Here is a 7,887-nt window from a genome sequence, read left to right as displayed (position 1 = left end):
TAATATAACTCTCAGAATTTTTTCTCTATTGGGGGCATCTGGCAAGTTTACCATCAACCTGCAGAAAAAGCTAAGTTAATTACAGAACAACAAAATAAAGGTGAATATGTGGATAGCTTCATTTACGCTTTCATTTTCTATTTTGATTTTTTTGTGTACATAATAGAAGTTGGGATTTAATTAAACTCACCATATTTATTTTTTGGATTCCAGTCTTGGTTTCTTTTTCTATATACCTTTCAACTTCTACTAAAGATCGGTAATAAGTTCCCTCTCAAATAATTCCAGTAGTACTGCATAATTTTTCAGTCGAAAGATTAACACAGAAAGGAGAGAAACAGTAGTAAATTAAAAAATATATGCATGCATGGTTCATCTTAATTAAAAACCCCTGAAAAAGAATCTTATCCAACAAAAAATTGTTCTATCAAAAAAGATTATTAGCCAATACCCCCTAATTAATAACAACTCAAAAGTTATAAAGAAGGTATCAGAGCTAGACTTTTACTGGTATTTCTAACAATTTAATTTGATGGCTACTTACAATGATACTTTTGTCTTTTTATACTCCAAACAATGGAATGATATGAGAAAATTGGATAAATTTAAATATGGTAACAGTTTACTAGATCCAAAAGTTAAATGTCTGATATTTTTTATATATAGTTTTTATTGATATATATATTTTTTGTGAATAAAATAATTTATCAAAAGAGCCAAAAAATATATATATATATATATATATAAAGCCAATAGGTAACTTTTCACATATTCACCTTTATGTTTTCGTAAAGATGAGACACTGGAAAGCCAAGACAAAGTATTGGACAACACTATGGCTCAGACCAGTCTTTTGTGTTTAATGTATTAAATAGCAATATTTTAAACCATGTACAAGATGGGGTCAACACAATCTCTTGGATTTGGTCCACTATCATCTTTGTTTATAGTACTGTAACTTAGAATACAAAATTAGATATTTCCAGAAGGAAGGAGGTCATATGGTGGTTCATGAGAGAACCAATATACTTGGTTTCTTCTCACTTCTCAAGTTTCCCATTCTTATGTTTCAATCACTAATGCATCACAAGAAAAAAAGCTCATAGAGAGCTTCGTTTGAATCTCATTTTCTATGGTGACAAGAGAATACTACGCTAGAGACCCAAGATCCTAATCAATTTTCCTGGTGAACTATACTAGTTTAACTAGGATTAACTAGGAAGAAGAATGGATTTCTCGGGTTTTAGATTTCCAGAGGACAATGGCGTCCCACACCGAGCTTGGCTAAACCGGTTTAATGGTAAACCCGATCAGTCTGGCTTTGTTTGTAATAAGTTGTACAGCTTTTTAACTCAAACTTTCAGTCATTTAAAAAACTACCGTTGGATTGCAAACTTCACACGTGTCATGTGCAGGGTGCAGGGCTGAAAGATGGCTCCTATAATGGAGGCCGTATAAAACCTAAATCCAAAAATTTTGTGTCTCTCCATAGGAGGAGAAACACATTAGACTTTGAGTTAGACATGTGGTGCCCCTTGGATAATAATCCATGTCCGAACATCACCCCAAATGTGTGATATTCAAAATCACAGGCCAATAGTCACAGCTCACAAGGCACTTAGAGAGGACTATCTTTTGGAAACGACAACTTTAAATTATCATTACCCAGGGGTAGAGGCGTCATCTCACGGTGCCCCGTGAGAGGGCGTAGGATACACCACCAAGTGGAGATCTTTCTCCCAACTTTAAATTACCGTTTACTTCTTGTTTGTTGAGCACTAGGTGCCATTAGAAGTATTTACGTTACAAAATCACAGGAACAATAACCCATATATCAATATGGGAAAGAGAACGCTCTCTGGGCTTGTGCGGTGCGCTGTCCCTGCTCCCAGACACATGGGTGTACTAATTAATCTCCCTGTTCATAGGAATTTCACCTTTCCATGGGGGTACAGTGGTCATTTTGCATGCCCATGTGACTGTACACACGTAGATACCGTCTTTCTCCCTATAAATTTAAAACTGTCTGATATTGTATGAAAAGTATTGTGCCCCAAATTCCTTTATGCCTGATAAAGTGTCCATTAATAGAAAAAGAGGAAGAAAGTGCAAGAACAAAAGAAATATGATTGGAACGACATACAGTGTAGTTTGGTAAATCATTGATCCGATGGAAACACTTCTTTAGTGTGCTTTTTGCTTCAAAGGATTTTTTATGATCCAACCTTTTCTTTCTTCTTGATCTTCTACAGAAACAATGAATTTTGCATTCTGGGAACTTCCTGAAGTAAAATAGAGTAGCTTTGATAATGATAATGATTCAATGATAAATGATATAATTAACAACAAGAACAACTAGGTATTAATAAATACAAACAACCAAGTCAATTCGAGTAAATGGGTCTTCCAAATCAATGACAGTGAAAACTTGGTAATTCCTGAACCTATTACAAATTAAGATATTTTTGTTAATTTTTTCAACATTAGAAGCTGATACCACACGATGTAAACCCCACATTCAATGAAAACAAGATTGGTTTATGCACACACAGGCTTAGCCTGGTGGTTTGCAAGGCCGACGGCCCCCCATGTTCCAGTGCTGGTTGTCACTGCATCATCCCCTAGGTCCCGCCGCACACCCCTACTCCTTCACTCCCCCACCCCAGGATGCCCCCTTGGGTGCCCACCCAATGGCCCAGCAAAAAAAAAGTTTGGTTTATGTTCTTTACTTAAGAAAACAAAAGGAATCTAATAAAGGAAGCCAAAGAAGACACCCCTCTCAAATCCTATTGGTTGCACTACTATTAACATAAAAGAAATCCTTAAAAAGTTAAGGGTTTTCCCAAAACAATATTCATCATTGATTGTCTACAAGAATATCAAGAGTTTTCAAGGTTCTTATATCTACGTGGACTTCAAGATTCAAGATGAAAGAAAATAGAAGGGACTTATGAGGCCCATAAAGAAGATGATGGGCTCCATTTTAGAGCGCAGAATTGTGGTCTGGTTGTAAATCTAATAATCGACCATCCAGATATCTTAAAATTTTATACTATGATGTGTTGGTCGCAGATTTTCTCCATTTGTTAGTATAACAACTTCACTCACAACTCTAGCAATGGAGATCAACAATTTTAAATAACATTTAACTCAACGATATGAAATTATGAATTTGTTTAAGCTAGCATTTTGTTGATTTAGTATATTTAATCCATCTACAGGAGCTGATACAATGCATTAGCCAATGGGTTGGATAAAAAACCATATTGACTATGGATTTGTAACCGACTAAAAATTTAATGGACTCAGTCCTTGTGGCCTATAAATCGCGCTGTGATAAGGGAAAAAATTCCATAAAATGTCTTTCAACATGATGGATAACTTTCAAAGTTTGTAAGTTTTACTAGTATAGTATGTATATGTTTGTACGGTTATAATTGCCTATGGAACCCTTATCTTTTGTCGATATCTTGTAGCTAATCAAGAAGTATATGTACGTGAAGAAAAATTCTTAGGGTATGCAACTTCAACAAGCTGTTGATACAATGGAAAATCAAGATTAAGAAAAATTAGATCAGAGATGCAAATTAAAAAATATTAAAAAGAAAGAACATACAATTGAATCTGAACAATGAGATATATTATTAAATAAAAATATTCTAGAAAAAAGGATAGCTTTCTTCTAAACAAATGTTGAATGCAAAAATGATTCACAAATAATTTAACAAAAAATGACAGGAAAGACATAGAGTTCTGGAAAAGATTATATTAGAGAACATAGATACAGAACTTAGTAAAAATAAAGAACAAGAATAAAAAAAAGACTACAAATGAGATCTTACCTGAAAGAATTCTTCATTAGAACCTCAAGGAACTCAAATTGTGAAATGAGAAGGGGGCATATGAGAAAGGGGCATTATATAGAGAAATTCGTCGATGTTTTCCACAAAAAAAGTCGTAACTTACAGTAACGTATGCGTTTGCGCATTTAATTATTTTAATATGCTGAGTTGTATCCTAGGTAAATAAGAGAAATGTATTTATGAGATACAAACTCAAAATCTCAGAAAAGATGTCATGCATTTCTTAGTTTAAACAGGAAAATGCATGTTAGCATTTTTCTATTAAATGGTGCATGTTAGCATTTTTCTATTAAATGGTGCATGTTAGCATTTTTCTATTAAATGGTGCATGTTAGCAAAATCCATATAGGCTTTAATAGGCCACACCTATCATATATTATCATTTCGGTTAAACAGTCTTGGGCTTACTTAGTAGAAAAGGAACAATTGTTTTGAATGGCATTGTTGTTATTTGTGACCATTTTGGCTATTAAACTAAATCTAGAGACCCAACTAGGTCAATTTTTCTAGCTTTCAAGAAAAGAAAGATGTTCTAGAGAAGTCTTTGGCTTCTCATCTGTGCTATCTTCTTTGATCTTCTACAACATTTAGTAGTAATCTAGAGCAGTTCCTATATCTTCCTTTTGGAATTTCTTTTACTTTGAATAGTGCTTTACAGTTGGTTATACTTGGATATTGAGCTGTGATTATATTGTGCTAGGTTTTTATCCTACTTATTGCACTAAATTCTGATACAATGACAGATCATAAAACTACAGAAACAAGTGGCAAATTTATACTTGTATAGAACAAGCTACAATTCTAGAAAATTGTGTAAGATTTAATGCAATTAGTACCATACTATTGATACCTCATTTTATCACCCTAGATGCGTGCATAGCGATGATGAACGGATACTCATGAAAAGTGTATGGGTCTATTATAGCCTTTGAGGTCTTATGTAACACCCAGCTAATGTGTTGAACCATCTCATTAATGGCTGAGAGAGGTAGCCTTAGGAAATGACCAAAAATCTATTGGAAAGGTTCATTGAGTCAACGGTAGGTCAAACAGCTTAAAATCCTTATATTTGAATATTATTTGAAAGTTACTCTATTTGACCATAGTTTTATAAAAGATTCCGTTATTAGCCTTGAGGGACCCACTTCTAAATTAGATTTTCCTGTTGGCAAACTACAGGGACCATCTCCATGGAGAGCCATGAGAAATCAATCAAAGGAAATTTATCTGGGTCAGCCCATGGCTTTCCATGGGCACCCTAGGGCAATCCCAAGGTTGCCCATGGGAACCCGAGGGAATCCCTATTAGTGTTTTGTATAAAAATTTATTACCAAACCCTCTCTTTCTTGTCCCATAAAAATTTTGGGATCCACAAGAAAGAGAAATTCATCTCTTTTTCATCCTATGGAAAGAGGGAACCATCCCATACCCAAATGCACAGTGGAAAGAGATCGATTCGGGTTTCTTTTGTATCCCATGATTATCAAATAATTAAAACACTTAATTTGAATAAAATAAACATTAAAATCTGCTAACCTATTGAGCCTCAAGTGTTGCTCCTCCTCCCCCAAATAATGGTTCTTCCCCTAACGAGCCGATCAACCAAGCCCTAACCTGGATCTCCTTGATGCAAGTAGAAGATCCACAAGCCAAACCAGAATTTCTTCTCAAATACTTGGATCTAATCCTAAAAACCAAGTTTCAAAAACCCTAACCTAGTCTCAAAACCCTAGAGAGCAAGAGACCAAAAGAGAAGGAGAGAGGAGGGGGAGTGTCTACAATTTCTAGAGGGGCTGCCAGAAATTTCGTCCAGCCTTGGATAGCTTCTACGCCCCCTTTGGTGTTTTTATATAGGTGAGGCTCTAAAGAGATTCCCCATTCTCAAAGTGAGTCTGACTCGCTCTCTCCAGTTTTACTTGAAACCCTAATGGGCTTAAGTGATAGGCTTCTAATTAGTGAAGAAGCAAAATCTAAAAGGGAATATTTTAATTAATTAAATTAAACACTAATGGGCCTTGAATAAATTGCATCAAGCCCATACTAGTTTAAAATAATTAATTAATAATTAGCAAATCCTAAAAATACCCCTGCATATCAAATATGCACCAACCCTCCACTAAACAACATCTTGTCATGGAATCTAGGGCATGTACACTAGTACTGCCAAAACCCATTCCATGGTACATGTTTGTATTGGAGTGTTTGTGTACGTGATCGGAATCCACAAAACACGATTGAACTCTTTAATTAAATACATAATTATAAATTATCATTTTATGTGAAAATATGTTTTTTAAAAACCATTTAACAGTACATGATCCTGATTCAAATCCAACCATCCACAGACTAACTCCCCTTAATGTTCCTCAATCGAGCAGTGGAGACCATGTTGAGTGACTCTTTCAATCACACAATATTTACGCATTCCCAGAACATCGGCTTTAGTTCTCTTGAACCACAGTCATTGGTGAACCAAAGAATACTTATACATCATGCAGTGACAAGGCCCTCTCAGGTACTGGGTCTCGGTGACACATATCTATCCCAAACCTACATCTGGTAATAATGCATGAAGGAATCAACAAAATAAAAGTCTTCGTCAATACACATATCAGCATGTGCATACTCGCATTCGTACCTCAACATCAAACATATCTAGGCATACCCAATGCGTCGATCATATGATAAGGGTTGACCAATGCAAACCCTAGTCCTGACTACCAATTTAAAGTAAAACTTATGGACATACATTGCTAAAAAAGTCTATATCGCATGTGATCATATTAAACAAAAATGTATCAAATGTTTAATACATAATAAATCGGGTCGAACCGGATTGAACTGGGTTTGTTGGACACACATAACCAACAATCTCCCACTTGTACATCAAAGCCAATTCCCCATACATTTTAAGCTCATGCCCTCCATGTGGTTCTCAAACATTCCAGGGGATAAGCCTTTTGTTATAGCATCTGACACATTTTTAGTTGTGTCCACTTTAGAGATACTCATGTCGCTCTGCTGGATAATCTCCCTAATAAGGTGATACTTCCGTTGCACATGCTTGTTCATCTGAAGAGCCCTATACTCCTTTGCTTGTGCAAATGCCCCTCTATTGTCACATAACAGGGGAATAGGGCATTTGACAAGGTCAAGGACTACCTCTAGATTTGATAAAAATTTCCGCAGCCAAACACCTTCTTTTGCGGCATCACAGGCTGCAAGGTATTCAGCTTCAGTTGTGGAATCAGCCGTAGACTTTTATTTTGCACTCCTCCATACAATGGCACTTCCTCCCATTAAGTAAACAATCCCAAACGTGGATTTCTTGTCATCTTTATTTGTTTAAAAATCTGAGTACCCCAGAACCGATAATTGATCACATCCATAAACTAAGAAATAATCCTTAGTCCTCCTCAGGTACTTGAGGATGTTTTTCATAACACTCCAATGCTCTCGTCTAGGATTTGACTGGTATTGCATGCTTTATTAAATCTTTTTCAAGATATATCAGGCAACAAATTAATTTCAAGAAGAGTGGTGTTGTATATAGTAAGCATGTTGGTGAGGATATTAAGACTATTTTGGCATGTAGCTTGGGTGTTAACTCTATTCTAGATAATACTACTTATTTAGGAACCCCTATGTTCTTCTCTTGGAATAAATCCCGTGATTGGTCCATGCTAGTTCAGCATGTGGAGAGAAAGCTGAGGAATTGGAAAGTGCCCCTCTTATCTCAGGTTGGTAGGTCAACTCTAATTCAATCTGTTCTTAGTTCTATACCCACTTATTGGATGTCTTGTTTTATGATATCTACTATGTTGTGTCACAAACTTGATTCAATCACTACAAAATTTTGGCGAGGAAGAGGTGGTAGCGTAAATGTTCGCGTTGGATGGCATGCATTATGTAGCCCAAGTCTATGGGAAGCTTGGGTTTTAGGCTTTATCTCTTCTTCTTCGGCTTGCGTGGAAGATCTTAACAAAACCAAATAGCCTTTGGGTTAGAGTGCTTAGAGGAAAGT

Source organism: Telopea speciosissima, chromosome 5 (genome assembly GCF_018873765.1).
Source record: "Telopea speciosissima isolate NSW1024214 ecotype Mountain lineage chromosome 5, Tspe_v1, whole genome shotgun sequence".
In the NCBI taxonomy this organism is placed as follows: Eukaryota; Viridiplantae; Streptophyta; class Magnoliopsida; order Proteales; family Proteaceae; genus Telopea; species Telopea speciosissima.
The sequence above is the reverse complement of the archived record's forward strand: the minus strand, read 5'-3'. Positions refer to the sequence as shown.